Genomic DNA, 15850 nt, shown 5'->3' on the forward strand with positions numbered 1-15850 from the left:
TTCTAGGTGGCGCTACTGAGCCAATTTTCCCTGGACATGTCTACGGACATTAAAATACGTAAATTTTCACCAGACCTGACCTGGCGTCTGCAAAATTTCATGAGTTTTTCGAGCATGTTTAGGCCCTCAAAAGGCCGATTCATTTGCGAAATAATAATAATAATAATAATTAAAGCTGCAAGCAGCGATATGAGGGCCCTCGCACTCCCGGCGCGTCGAGCCAAGCCCAACACCTAAAACCAGCGCTTCCGATCTGATGTCACATTGATGGAATTCATGCATTTAACCACCAGCTAAAATTTCATCTCATTCAACCATTATTATAGTCGTCCCACTAGGTGGCGCTCTAACCATTACTGACAAATGGCATAACAAACATTTCCGAGCTCGAGTCTCATCACGCCTGCGAACTTTGGGAGAGATTGGACATTGTGTTTTTGAGCGACAGCAGGTTACTGCTTTTGGCGGTGATTGAAACTCCACGTGCCGCCATGACCACCCGTTTCCCTGAGCGTAAAAGCTTCGCAATTTAACATCACAAAGGTCTTTAGATTCCACACACAGGAGATCGCGTAAATCTAATGAAATCCCTTGGAGGAGTTTCGTCAAAGTATGAGGCCTGAAAAGAGGGAAAATGTCGCCAAATTTACACATTAATTTTAAAATGGCTGACTTCCTGTTGGATTTGGGATATTGCTCCAAGAGACTTTTTTGTACATCTTGATATCTCCAATAAGCTTGCCAGGTTTCAAACTCATACATAAAACACAGAGCAGGGGCTGTTGTTTTGAAATTTTGTAGGGGCGCTGTGGAGCCATTTTGCGCTGTTCAAGGAAAATGAACATATAAAAGAAATCCTCATCACATTAGAGCTGTGCGCCAAATTTCAAGACTTTTAAACTTTTCAAGCCCCTCAAAACCCACTTCATCTTTCATGGTGAACTGCGTTGCCACCAGGGTGCGCCCGTTCAGTTTATAGTCACAATTTTCTCACTGAAGCATCAACAGGGACTGATGGTGATATTCACCGCTTTTGAGGTGGTCACGATGAACCTGTGAAAATCAGTACAACAAAATGAAAGACATGACATTTCCTGGTGCCACTAGGTGGCGCTACGTATTCCTGACAATGGGCATATCAATCTGTTCAGGGCGGTCTGACATCATCCCTGTAAAATCTGGTACTGATCAGATTGGATTTCATTGAGTTACACTAATTTGTTTCTTCATGGCGAGACCTCAATGTTCGCCATGCTGCTGGGTTACACCCTTCAGCGAAAACTCACAGTTTTCTCTGTAACCCAAGACCAACTCCTTAAGGCTTTCCTGGAGAAATTTGAGGCTGCAGATGTCACCCATTACAATACTGTACCCCAAAGTGTAAAACATGACATTTCCTGTTCCCACTAGGTGGCGCTGTCCCTGATGTCAAATATGGCAGTTGAAATATGTTCAGGGGTGGAGCCTTATCATATGTGTCCACTTTGGTCAAGGTCGGACAATGTATGACAGAACGAGAGGCAATAAGATTTTCATGGCGAGTCATCGAAATTCGCCGTGGCGCCACGACCTCACCGTATCCCGAAAACTCAAAAAGCTCCGCAATTTAACATGGCCCAGGTGTGTAGTTGACACTGACCAAATATGAAGCTTGTACAATGAAATTCCAATGAGGAGTTCGAAAAAGTTCGAGGCATGGAAATGGCAAAATTAGAGCCAAAATGTCACCTTCACTTCCAAATGGCGGACTTCCTGTTGGGTTTAGGACATGGCCATAATAGACTTTTTGTGCGTCTCCGAGCGATAGATATGTGTTCCAAGTTTTATACATGTAGGTCATACCCATCTCGGGGCTCGCGTTTCTCATTTTTCTAGGTGGCGCTACTGAGCCAATTTTCCCTGGACATGTCTACGGACATTAAAATACGTAAATTTTCACCAGACCTGACGCGTGTGCAAAATTTCATGAGTTTTTGAGCATGTTTAGGCCCTCAAAAGGCCGATTCATTTGCGAAAAATAATAATAATAATAATAATAATAATAATAATAATAATAATAATAAGAATAAGAATAAGAAACAGAGCAGATACAATAGGGCCTTCGCACTTTTGTGCTCGGGCCCTAATAATAATAATAATAATTAAAGCTGCAAGCAGCGATATGAGAACCCCTCGCACCCCGGTAGCGTCGAGCCAAGCCCAACACCTAAAACCAGCGCTTCCAATCTGATGTCACATTGATGGAATTCATGCATTTAACCACCAGCTAAAATTTCATCTCATTCAACCATTATTATAGTCGTCCCACTAGGTGGCGCTCTAACCATTACTGACAAATGGCATAACAAACATTTTCGAGCTCGAGTCTCATCACGCCTGCGACCTTTGGGAGAGATTGGACATTGTGTTTTTGAGCGACAGCAGGTTACTGCTTTTGGCGGTGATTGAAACTCCACGTGCCGCCATGACCACCCGTTTCCCTGAGCGTAAAAAGCTTCGCAATTTAACATCACAAAGGTCTTTAGATTCCACACACAGGAGATCGCGTAAATCGAATGAAATCCCTTGGAGGAGTTCGTCAAAGTATGAGGCCTGAAAAGAGGGAAAATGTCGCCAAATTTACACATTAATTTTAAAATGGCTGACTTCCTGTTGGATTTGGGATATTGCTCCAAGAGACTTTTTGTACATCTTGATATCCTCCATAAGCTTACGGGTTTCAGACTTATAAATAAAACACAGAGCAGGGGCTGATGTTTTGAAATTTTGTAGGGGGCGCTGTGGAGCCATTTTGCACTATTCAAGGAAAATGATCACATAACAACGAAGCCCTGATCACATTGGAGGTTTGGGCCAAATTCCAAGACTTTTAAAATTTCCAAGCCCCTCAAAAGGCACCGTCTTTCATGGTGAACAGCGTTGCCACCAGGGTGCGCCGTTCAGTTTAAAGTCACAATTTTCGCACAGAAGCATCATGAAGGACTGATGGTGATACTCACCGCTTTTGAGGTGGCCACGATGAACCTGTGAAAATCAGTACAACAAATTGAAAGACATGACATTTCCTGGTGCCACTAGGTGGCGCTCTCACGTATTCCTGACAATGGGCATATCAATCGGTTAAGGGCGGGTCTGACATCATCCCTGTAAAATCTGGTACTGATCAGATTGGATTTCATTGAGTTACACTAATTTGTTTCTTCATGGCGAGACATCAATGTTCGCCATGCTGCTGGGGTCACACCTTCAGCGAAAACTCACAGTTTTCTCTGTAACCCAAGACCAACTCCTTAAGGCTTTCCTGGAGAAATTTGAGGCTGCAGATGTCACCCATTACAATACTGTACCCCAAAGTGTAAAACATGACATTTCCTGTTCCCACTAGGTGGCGCTGTCCCTGATGTCAAATATGGCAGTTGAAATATGTTCAGGGGTGGAGCCTTATCATATGTGTCCACTTTGGTCAAGGTCGGACAATGTATGACAGAACGAGAGGCAATAAGATTTTCATGGCGAGTCATCGAAATTCGCCGTGGCGCCTGACGGCCTCACCGTATCCCGAAAACTCAAAAGCTCCGCAATTTAACATGGGCCAGGTGTGTAGTTGACACTGACCAAATATGAAGCTTGTGCGATGAAATTCCAATGAGGAGTTCGCAAAAGTTCGAGGCATGGAAATGGCAAAATTAGAGCCAAAATGTCACCTTCACTTCCAAATGGCGGACTTCCTGTTGGGTTTGCGTCAATGGTCCCACAGACTTTTTTGTTCGGCTTGGCATGATACACATGTGTGCCAAATTTCATACATGTAGCTAAAACGATGTGTTCGTAGGGCTGCATTTAACAAGGCATAGGTGGCGCTACAGAGCCATTTCCCAGTGCTCATATGTAAAACCATTAAAATACAAAATTTTTCACCAGACCTGGCATGTGTGCAAAATTCCAAGAGTTTTCGAGCATGTTAAAGCCCTCAAAAGGCCCTTCTTTTGCCTGAATAATAATAATAATAATAATTAAAGCTGCAAGCAGCGATATGAGGCCCTCGCACCCCGGCGCGTCGAGCCAAGCCCAACACCTAAAACCAGCGCTTCCGATCTGATGTCACATTGATGGAATTCATGCATTTAACCACCAGCTAAAATTTCATCTCATTCAACCATTATTATAGTCGTCCCACTAGGTGGCGCTCTAACCATTACTGACAAATGGCATAACAAACATTTCCAAGCTCGAGTCTCATCACGCCTATGACCTTTGGGAGAGATTGGACATTGTGTTTTTGAGCGACAGCAGGTTACTGCTTTTTGGCGAGTGATTGAAACTCCACGTGCCGCCATGACCACCCCGTTTCCCTGAACGTAAAAAGCTTCGCAATTTAACATCACAAAGGTCTTTAGATTCCACACACAGGAGATCGCGTAAATCTAATGAAATCCCTTGGAGGAGTTCGTCAAAGTATGAGGCCTGAAAAGAGGGGAAAATGTCGCCAAATTTACACATTAATTTTAAAATGGCTGACTTCCTGTTGGATTTGGGATATTGCTCCAAGAGACTTTTTTGTACATCTTGATATCTCCAATAAGCTTGCCAGGTTTCAAACTCATACATAAAACACAGAGCAGGGGCTGTTGTTTTGAAATTTTGTAGGGGGCGCTGTGGAGCCATTTTGCGCTGTTCAAGGAAAATGAACATATAAAAAGAAATCCTCATCACATTAGAGGTGTGCGCCAAATTTCAAGACTTTTAAACTTTTCAAGCCCCTCAAAAGCCACTTCATCTTTCATGGTGAACTGCGCTGCCACCAGGGTGCGCCGTTCAGTTTATAGTCACAATTTTCTCACTGAAGCATCAAGAGGGACTGATGGTGATATTCACCGCTTTTGAGGTGGCCACGATGAACCTGTGAAAATCAGTACAACAAAATGAAAGACATGACATTTCCTGGTGCCACTAGGTGGCGCTCTACGTATTCCTGACAATGGGCATATCAATCTGTTCAGGGCGGGTCTGACATCATCCTGTAAAATCTGGTACTGATCAGATTGGATTTCATTGAGTTACACTAATTTGTTTCTTCATGGCGAGACATCAATGTTCGCCATGCTGCTGGGGTCACACCCTTCAGCGAAAACTCACAGTTTTCTCTGTAACCCAAGACCAACTCCTTAAGGCTTTCCTGGAGAAATTTGAGGCTGCAGATGTCACCCATTACAATACTGTACCCCAAAGTGTAAAACATGACATTTCCTGTTCCCACTAGGTGGCGCTGTCCCTGGTGTCAAATATGGCAGTTGAAATATGTTCAGGGGTGGAGCCTTATCATATGTGTCCACTTTGGTCAAGGTCGGACAATGTATGACAGAACGAGAGGCAATAAGATTTTCATGGCGAGTCATCGAAATTCGCCGTGGCGCCACGGCCTCACAGTAACCCGAAAACTCAAAAGCTCCGCAATTTAACATGGCCCAGGTGTGTAGTTGACACTGACCAAATATGAAGCTTTGCGATGAAATTCCAATGAGGAGTTCAGCAAAAGTTCGAGGCATGGAAATGGCAAAATTAGAGCCAAAATGTCACCTTCACTTCCAAATGGCGGACTTCCTGTTGGGTTTAGGACATGGCCATAATAGACTTTATGTGCGTCTCCGAGCGTTAGATATGTGTTCGAGTTTTATACATGTAGGTCATACCCATCTCGGGGCTCGCGTTTCTCATTTTTCTAGGTGGCGCTACTGAGCCAATTTTCCCTGGACATGTCTCACGGACATTAAAATACGTAAATTTTCACCAGACCTGACGTTGCGTGTGCAAAATTTCATGAGTTTTCGAGCATGTTTAGGCCCTCAAAAGGCCGATTCATTTGCGAAATAATAATAATAATAATAATAATAATAATAATAATAATAATAATAATAATAATAATAATAATAAGAAACAGAGCAGATACAATAGGGCCTTCGCACTTTTGTGCTCGGGCCCTAATTAAAGCTGCAAGCAGCGATATGAGGGCCCTCGCACCCCGGGCGTCGAGCCAAGCCCAACACCTAAAACCAGCGCTTCCGATCTCATGTCACATTGATGGAATTCATGCATTTAACCACCAGCTAAAATTTCATCTCATTCAACCATTATTATAGTCGTCCCACTAGGTGGCGCTCTAACCATTACTGACAAATGGCATAACAAACATTTCCGAGCTCGAGTCTCATCACGCCTGCGACCTTTGGGAGAGATTGGACATTGTGTTTTTGAGCGACAGCAGGTTACTGCTTTTGGCGAGTGATTGAAACTCCACGTGCCGCCATGACCACCCGTTTCCCTGAACGTAAAAGCTTCGCAATTTAACATCACCAAGGTCTTTAGATTCCACACACAGGAGATCGCGTAAATCTAATGAAATCCCTTGGAGGAGTTCGTCAAAGTATGAGGCCTGAAAAGAGGGGAAAATGTCGCCAAATTTACACATTGATTTTAAAATGGCTGACTTCCTGTTGGATTTGGGATATTGCTCCAAGAGACTTTTTGTACATCTTGATATCTCCAATAAGCTTGCCAGGTTTCAACCTCATACATAAAACACAGAGCAGGGGCTGTTGTTTTGAAATTTTGTAGGGGGCGCTGTGGAGCCATTTTGCGCTGTTCAAGGAAAATGAACATATAAAAGAAATCCCTCATCACATTAGAGGTGTGCGCCAATTTTCAAGACTTTTAAACTTTCCAAGCCCCTCAAAAGCCACTTCATTGGTCATGGTGAACCGCGATGCCACCAGGGTGCGCCGTTCAGTTTAAAGTCACAATTTTCTCACTGAAGCATCACGAGGGACTGATGTTAATATTCACCGCTTTTGAGGTGGCCACGATGAACCTGTGAAAATCAGTACAACAAAATGAAAGACATGACATTTCCTGTTGCCACTAGGTGGCGCTCTACGTATTCCTGACAATGGGCATATCAATCTGTTCAGGGCGGGTCTGACATCATCCCTGTAAAATCTGGTACTGATCAGATTGGATTTCATTGAGTTACACTAATTTGTTTCTTCATGGCGAGACCTCAATGTTCGCCATGCAGCTGGGGTCACACCCTTCAGCGAAAACTCACAGTTTTCTCTGTAACCCAAGACCAACTCCTTAAGGCTTTCCTGGAGAAATTTGAGGCTGCAGATGTCACCCATTACAATACTGTACCCCAAAGTGTAAAACATGACATTTCCTGTTCCCACTAGGTGGCGCTGTCCCTGATGTCAAATATGGCAGTTGAAATATGTTCAGGGTGGAGCCTTATCATATGTGTCCACTTTGGTCAAGGTCGGACAATGTATGACAGAACGAGAGGCAATAAGATTTTCATGGCGAGTCATCGAAATTCGCCGTGGCGCCACGGCCTCACAGTAACCCGAAAACTCAAAAGCTCCGCAATTTAACATGGCCCAGGTGTGTAGTTGAGACTGACCAAATATGAAGCTTGTAACGATGAAATTCCAATGAGGAGTTCGCAAAAGTTCGAGGCATGGAAATGGCAAAATTAGAGCCAAAATGTCACCTTCACTTCCAAATGGCGGACTTCCTGTTGGGTTTAGGACATGGCCATAATAGACTTTATGTGCGTCTCGAGCGTTAGATATGTGTTTCGAGTTTTATACATGTAGGTCATACCCATCTCGGGGCTCGCGTTTCTCATTTTTCTAGGTGGCGCTACTGAGCCAATTTTCCCTGGACATGTCTACGGACATTAAAATACGTAAATTTTCACCAGACCTGACGAGTCTGCAAAATTTCATGAGTTTTCGAGCATGTTTAGGCCCTCAAAAGGCCGATTCATTTGCCAAATAATAATAATAATAATAATAATAATAATAATAATAATAATAATAATAATAATAATAATAATAAGAAACAGAGCAGATACAATAGGGCCTTCGTGACTTTTGTGCTCGGGCCCTAATTAAAGCTGCAAGCAGCGATATGAGGGCCCTCGCACCCCGGCGTCGAGCCAAGCCCAACACCTAAAACCAGCGCTTCCGATCTGATGTCACATTGATGGAATTCATGCATTTAACCACCAGCTAAAATTTCATCTCATTCAACCATTATTATAGTCGTCCCACTAGGTGGCGCTCTAACCATTACTGACAAATGGCATAACAAACATTTCCGAGCTCGAGTCTCATCACGCCTGCGACCTTTGGGAGAGATTGGACATTGTGTTTTTGAGCGACAGCAGGTTACTGCTTTTGGCGAGGATTGAAACTCCACGTGCCGCCATGACCACCCGTTTCCCTGAACGTAAAAGCTTCGCAATTTAACATCACAAAGGTCTTTAGATTCCACACACAGAAGATCGCGTAAATCTAATGAAATCCCTTGGAGGAGTTCGTCAAAGTATGAGGCCTGAAAAGAGGGAAAATGTCGCCAAATTTACACATTGATTTTAAAATGGCTGACTTCCTGTTGGATTTGGGATATTGCTCCAAGAGACTTTTTGTACATCTTGATATCTCCAATAAGCTTGCCAGGTTTCAAACTCATACATAAAACACAGAGCAGGGGCTGTTGTTTTGAAATTTTGTAGGGGCGCTGTGGAGCCATTTTGCGCTGTTCAAGGAAAATGAACATATAAAAGAAATCCTCATCACATTAGAGGTGTGCGCCAAATTTCAAGACTTTTAAACTTTTCAAGCCCCTCAAAAGCCACTTCATCTTTCATGGTGAACTGCGCTGCCACCAGGGTGCGCCGTTCAGTTTATAGTCACAATTTTCTCACTGAAGCATCAAGAGGGACTGATGGTGATATTCACCGCTTTTGAGGTGGCCACGATGAACCTGTGAAAATCAGTACAACAAAATGAAAGACATGACATTTCCTGGTGCCACTAGGTGGCGCTCTACGTATTCTGACAATGGGCATATCAATCTGTTCAGGGCGGGTCTGACATCATCCCTGTAAAATCTGGTACTGATCACATTGGATTTCATTGAGTTACACTAATTTGTTTCTTCATGGCGAGACCTCAATGTTCGCCATGCTGCTGGGGTCACACCCTTCAGCGAAAACTCACAGTTTTCTCTGTAACCCAAGACCAACTCCTTAAGGCTTTCCTGGAGAAATTTGAGGCTGCAGATGTCACCCATTACAATACTGTACCCCAAAGTGTAAAACATGACATTTCCTGTTCCCACTAGGTGGCGCTGTCCCTGGTGTCAAATATGGCAGTTGAAATATGTTCAGGGGTGGAGCCTTATCATATGTGTCCACTTTGGTCAAGGTCGGACAATGTATGACAGAACGAGAGGCAATAAGATTTTCATGGCGAGTCATCGAAATTCGCCGTGGCGCCACGGCCTCACAGTAACCCGAAAACTCAAAAGCTCCGCAATTTAACATGGCCCAGGTGTGTAGTTGACACTGACCAAATATGAAGCTTGTAACGATGAAATTCCAATGAGGAGTTCGCAAAAGTTCGAGGCATGGAAATGGCAAAATTAGAGCCAAAATGTCACCTTCACTTCCAAATGGCGGACTTCCTGTTGGGTTTAGGACATGGCCATAATAGACTTTTTTGTGCGTCTCGAGCGTTAGATATGTGTTCGAGTTTTATACATGTAGGTCATACCCATCTCGGGGCTCGCGTTTCTCATTTTTCTAGGTGGCGCTACTGAGCCAATTTTCCCTGGACATGTCTCACGGACATTAAAATACGTAAATTTTCACCAGACCTGACGCGTCTGCAAAATTTCATGAGTTTTCGAGCATGTTTAGGCCCTCAAAAGGCCGATTCATTTGCCGAAATAATAATAATAATAATAATAATTAAAGCTGCAAGCAGCGATATGAGGCCCTCGCACCCCGCGCGGCGTCGAGCCAAGCCCAACACCTAAAACCAGCGCTTCCGATCTGATGTCACATTGATGGAATTCATGCATTTAACCACCAGCTAAAATTTCATCTCATTCAACCATTATTATAGTCGTCCCACTAGGTGGCGCTCTAACCATTACTGACAAATGGCATAACAAACATTTCCGAGCTCGAGTCTCATCACGCCTGCGACCTTTGGGAGAGATTGGACATTGTGTTTTTGAGCGACAGCAGGTTACTGCTTTTGGCGAGTGATTGAAACTCCACGTGCCGCCATGACCACCCGTTTCCCTGAGCGTAAAAGCTTCGCAATTTAACATCACAAAGGTCTTTAGATTCCACACACAGGAGATCGCGTAAATCTAATGAAATCCCTTGGAGGAGTTCGTCAAAGTATGAGGCCTGAAAAGAGGGAAAATGTCGCCAAATTTACACATTAATTTTAAAATGGCTGACTTCCTGTTGGATTTGGGATATTGCTCCAAGAGACTTTTTGTACATCTTGATATCTCCAATAAGCTTGCCAGGTTTCAAACTCATACATAAAACACAGAGCAGGGGCTGTTGTTTTGAAATTTTGTAGGGGCGCTGTGGAGCCATTTTTGCGCTCTTCAAGGAAAATGAACATATAAAAGAAATCCTCATCACATTAGAGGTGTGCGCCAAATTTCAAGACTTTTAAACTTTTCAAGCCCCTCAAAAGCCACTTCATCTTTCATGGTGAACTGCGCTGCCACCAGGGTGCGCCCGTTCAGTTTATAGTCACAATTTTCTCACTGAAGCATCAAGAGGGACTGATGGTGATATTCACCGCTTTTGAGGTGGCCACGATGAACCTGTGAAAATCAGTACAACAAAATGAAAGACATGACATTTCCTGGTGCCACTAGGTGGCGCTCTACGTATTCCTGACAATGGGCATATCAATCTGTTCAGGGCGGGTCTGACATCATCCCTGTAAAATCTGGTACTGATCAGATTGGATTTCATTGAGTTACACTAATTTGTTTCTTCATGGCGAGACCTCAATGTTCGCCATGCTGCTGAGTCACACCCTTCAGCGAAAACTCACAGTTTTCTCTGTAACCCAAGACCAACTCCTTAAGGCTTTCCTGGAGAAATTTGAGGCTGCAGATGTCACCCATTACAATACTGTACCCGAAGTGTAAAACATGACATTTCCTGTTCCCACTAGGTGGCGCTGTCCCTGGTGTCAAATATGGCAGTTGAAATATGTTCAGGGTGGAGCCTTATCATATGTGTCCACTTTGGTCAAGGTCGGACAATGTATGACAGAACGAGAGGCAATAAGATTTTCATGGCGAGTCATCGAAATTCGCCGTGGCGCCACGGCCTCACAGTAACCCGAAAACTCAAAAGCTCCGCAATTTAACATGGCCCAGGTGTGTAGTTGACACTGACCAAATATGAAGCTTATGCGATGAAATTCCAATGAGGAGTTCGCAAAAGTTCGAGGCATGGAAATGGCAAAATTAGAGCCAAAATGTCACCTTCACTTCCAAATGGCGGACTTCCTGTTGGGTTTAGGACATGGCCATAATAGACTTTTATGTGCCTCTCGAGCGTTAGATATGTGTTCGAGTTTTATACATGTAGGTCATACCCATCTCGGGGGGCTCGCGTTTCTCATTTTTCTAGGTGGCGCTACTGAGCCAATTTTCCCTGGACATGTCTCACGGACATTAAAATACGTAAATTTTCACCAGACCTGACGCGTGTGCAAAATTTCATGAGTTTTCGAGCATGTTTAGGCCCTCAAAAGGCCGATTCATTTGCCGAAATAATAATAATAATAATAATTAAAGCTGCAAGCAGCGATATGAGGGCCCTCGCACCCCGGTAGCGTCGAGCCAAGCCCAACACCTAAAACCAGCGCTTCCGATCTGATGTCACATTGATGGAATTCATGCATTTAACCACCAGCTAAAATTTCATCTCATTCAACCATTATTATAGTCGTCCCACTAGGTGGCGCTCTAACCATTGCTGACAAATGGCATAACAAACATTTCCGAGCTCGAGTCTCATCACGCCTGCGAACTTTGGGAGAGATTGGACATTGTGTTTTTGAGCGACAGCAGGTTACTGGTTTTGGCGAGTGAGTGAAACTCCACGTGCCGCCATGACCACCCGTTTCCCTGAGCGTAAAAAGCTTCGCAATTTAACATCACAAAGGTCTTTAGATTCCACACACAGGAGATCGCGTAAATCTAATGAAATCCCTTGGAGGAGTTCGTCAAAGTATGAGGCCTGAAAAGAGGGGAAAATGTCGCCAAATTTACACATTAATTTTAAAATGGCTGACTTCCTGTTGGATTTGGGATATTGCTCCAAGAGACTTTTTGTACATCTTGATATCTCCAATAAGCTTGCCAGGTTTCAAACTCATACATAAAACACAGAGCAGGGGCTGTTGTTTTGAAATTTTGTAGGGGCGCTGTGGAGCCATTTTTGCGCTGTTCAAGGAAAATGAACATATAAAAGAAATCCCTCATCACATTAGAGGTGTGCGCCAAATTTCAAGACTTTTTAAACTTTTCAAGCCCCTCAAAAGCCACTTCATCTTTCATGGTGAACTGCGCTGCCACCAGGGTGCGCCGTTCAGTTTATAGTCACAATTTTCTCACTGAAGCATCAAGAGGGACTGATGGTGATATTCACCGCTTTTGAGGTGGCCACGATGAACCTGTGAAAATCAGTACAACAAAATGAAAGACATGACATTTCCTGGTGCCACTAGGTGGCGCTCTACGTATTCCTGACAATGGGCATATCAATCTGTTCAGGGCGGGTCTGACATCATCCCTGTAAAATGTGGTACTGATCAGATTGGATTTCATTGAGTTACACTAATTTGTTTCTTCATGGCGAGACCTCAATGTTCGCCATGCTGCTGGGGTCACACCCTTCAGCGAAAACTCACAGTTTTCTCTGTAACCCAAGACCAACTCCTTAAGGCTTTCCTGGAGAAATTTGAGGCTGCAGATGTCACCCATTACAATACTGTACCCCAAAGTGTAAAACATGACATTTCCTGTTCCCACTAGGTGGCGCTGTCCCTGGTGTCAAATATGGCAGTTGAAATATGTTCAGGGTGGAGCCTTATCATATGTGTCCACTTTGGTCAAGGTCGGACAATGTATGACAGAACGAGAGGCAATAAGATTTTCATGGCGAGTCATCGAAATTCGCCGTGGCGCCACGGCCTCACAGTAACCCGAAAACTCAAAAGCTCCGCAATTTAACATGGCCCAGGTGTGTAGTTGACACTGACCAAATATGAAGCTTGTGCGATGAAATTCCAATGAGGAGTTCGCAAAAGTTCGAGGCATGGAAATGGCAAAATTAGAGCCAAAATGTCACCTTCACTTCCAAATGGCGGACTTCCTGTTGGGTTTAGGACATGGCCATAATAGACTTTTATGTGCGCCTCCGAACGCTAGATATGTGTTCGAGTTTTATACATGTAGGTCATACCCATCTCGGGGCTCGCGTTTTCATTTTTCTAGGTGGCGCTACTGAGCCAATTTTCCCTGGACATGTCTCACGGACATTAAAATACGTAAATTTTCACCAGACCTGACGCGTCTGCAAAATTTCATGAGTTTTCGAGCATGTTTAGGCCCTCAAAAGGCCGATTCATTTGCGAAATAATAATAATAATAATAATAATAATAATAATAATAATAATAATAATAATAATAATAATAAGAAGAGCAGATACAATAGGGCCTTCGCACTTTTGTGCTCGGGCCTAATAATAATAATAATAATAATAATAATAATAATAATAATAATAATAAGAAACAGAGCAGATACAATAGGGCCTTCGCACTTTTGTGCTCGGGCCCTAATAATAATAATAAGAAACAGAGCAGATACAATAGGGCCTTCGCACAGTCAGTGCTCGCCCTAATAATAATAATAATAATAATAATAAGAAACAGAGCAGATACAATAGGGCCTTCGCACTTTTGTGCTCGGGCCCTAATAATAATAATAATAATAATAATAATAAGAAACAGAGCAGATACAATAGGGCCTTCGCACTTTTGTGCTCGGGCCCTAATAATAATAATAATAATAATAATAATAATAATAATAATAATAATAATAATAAGAAACAGAGCAGATACAATAGGGCCTTCGCACTTTTGTGCTCGGGCCCTAATAATAATAATAATAATAATAATAAACAGAGCAGATACAATAGGGCCTTCGCACTCTCAGTGCTCGGGCCCTAATAAACGGAGCAGATACAATAGGGCCTTCGCACTCTCAGTGCTCGGGCCCTAATAAACGGAGCAGATACAATAGGGCCTTCGCACTCTCGGTGCTCGGGCCCTAATAATAAACAAAGCAGATACAATACGGCCTTTGCACTCTCGGTGCTCGGGCCCTAACTATCCAATCAGAGAACAGATGGGTTTGGCTATTGGAGGGGTGCTTTATGGAGCTTCAGGTCCTTGAAGGGAATAAATGCCCTTTTACATGCCAGCCCAGCGTTTTGCTTCATCACCGCGAAGGAATAGCAGTCTGTGGTGGTCCGAGTTTTGTGATTTTTGTGTCTCAGGTTTACGTGCTTAATACAGGGACCTCCAGAGCCTTTTCAACAGCGCTGCGGACCTCGGGGGAGGGGGGTATTGTGGAAATGACAGTCTTCAATAGTGGGGATAGTTACAAAGCTTTCTTTGTTATGAATTAGCATACATGTTTTTATTGAACATTTGAAGAACCAGCAAAAAAAAACAGAAACTCTTGTAGAGGACATAAAGTCAGAGATAGAAACGACAAGGAGCAGGTGCATCTAGTAAAGGTAGAGCTGCTGCAAAAACCCACAGAGCGCAGAGCCTGCGCAACAAATTCTGGATCCTTGGCTTTTAGTTACCATTAGCAGCACATGCTGCGTCTGATGTGAAAGGACCTTTATGCTGCGCACTGTGACTCACAGCAAAAGTCCCGGGTCAGCCCTGACTTTGTGTTAAACTAATCCTAAAGTAATAATGGTATTTCTAACCACTTATATACCACAACTTTGTCCTTTCAACAGCTGCTGAAAGTTAGGGGACCTAGCTTCTATCGGATATTTATATAGAGATCCTCCAGCTTCAAACTGTATTACCCTTCAAGGACCTGCAGTTCAAAAAAGCGCCCCTCCGACAGCCAAACCCATCTGTTCTCTGATTGGATAGTTAAATTTGTGATTGACATGACATTGGCCAATCAGATGAAAGGAAGAAAAATAGGGTCAAAATTCGTACTTGTAACTTGAAACTTGAGTGCAGAGTTTCACAGGTATTTTTTGGCTAAGTCCACACACAAATCTTTTTTACACACACACAAATTCTTTTTACACATACAAATCTTTTTTACACACAAAAATTCTTTTTACAAATACAAATCTTTTTTACACACACACAAATTCTTTTTACACATACAAATCCTGATTTACAAGTACAAAACTGATTTACAAGTACAAAATATTTATGACCACAATTTGAGCCCATACCACAGGCTGTGCAGTTTTGTTTGGTACTATTTTCAGCTGTGGATTGATATAAATTCCTCTAGTCCTCTAGTGAGTGCCTTTGGGTTAGTGGGAAGTGTATGTGTCACAGAGTCCGAAAATGCAACACACTGAAACATGCTCGCAGAGAGATGCACTGTGCTCATCAGGGAGTGTTATTTGGAGAATTGATTTGATTATTGTTCTTATTTTCATTCACTTAACCCCGACAACCACAAACGAGCAGTCAATTTACACAGTTTCCAATTATTGTACTTGCAGTAACAGGACCTGAGAGGGAAAAGGGAGACAGCATGACTGTTTAACACCTGCTTGAATGTTTGCATGAAGGCAGCAATGTTTGCTTTGTGCTTCTGCTCATTATGATCATCGTGTCTGTTCATCTAATTATTGTGTTTATGGAAGAAAGACCTACCAGTTTGTGTTTAGGAAAAAGTGATTCA

General features: G+C 43.1%; 1 protein-coding gene across 3 annotated transcripts in view; it reads left to right on the forward strand.

Annotated features, from left to right (window-relative positions):
- Nucleotides 1-15850, forward strand: part of LOC116313494 (C-myc promoter-binding protein-like) — a 182559-nt gene that overhangs the window by 162285 nt on the left and 4424 nt on the right. The window lies entirely within an intron of this gene.

The sequence above is a fragment of the Oreochromis aureus genome, linkage group 1, assembly GCF_013358895.1.
Source record: "Oreochromis aureus strain Israel breed Guangdong linkage group 1, ZZ_aureus, whole genome shotgun sequence".
Classification (NCBI taxonomy): domain Eukaryota; kingdom Metazoa; phylum Chordata; class Actinopteri; order Cichliformes; family Cichlidae; genus Oreochromis; species Oreochromis aureus.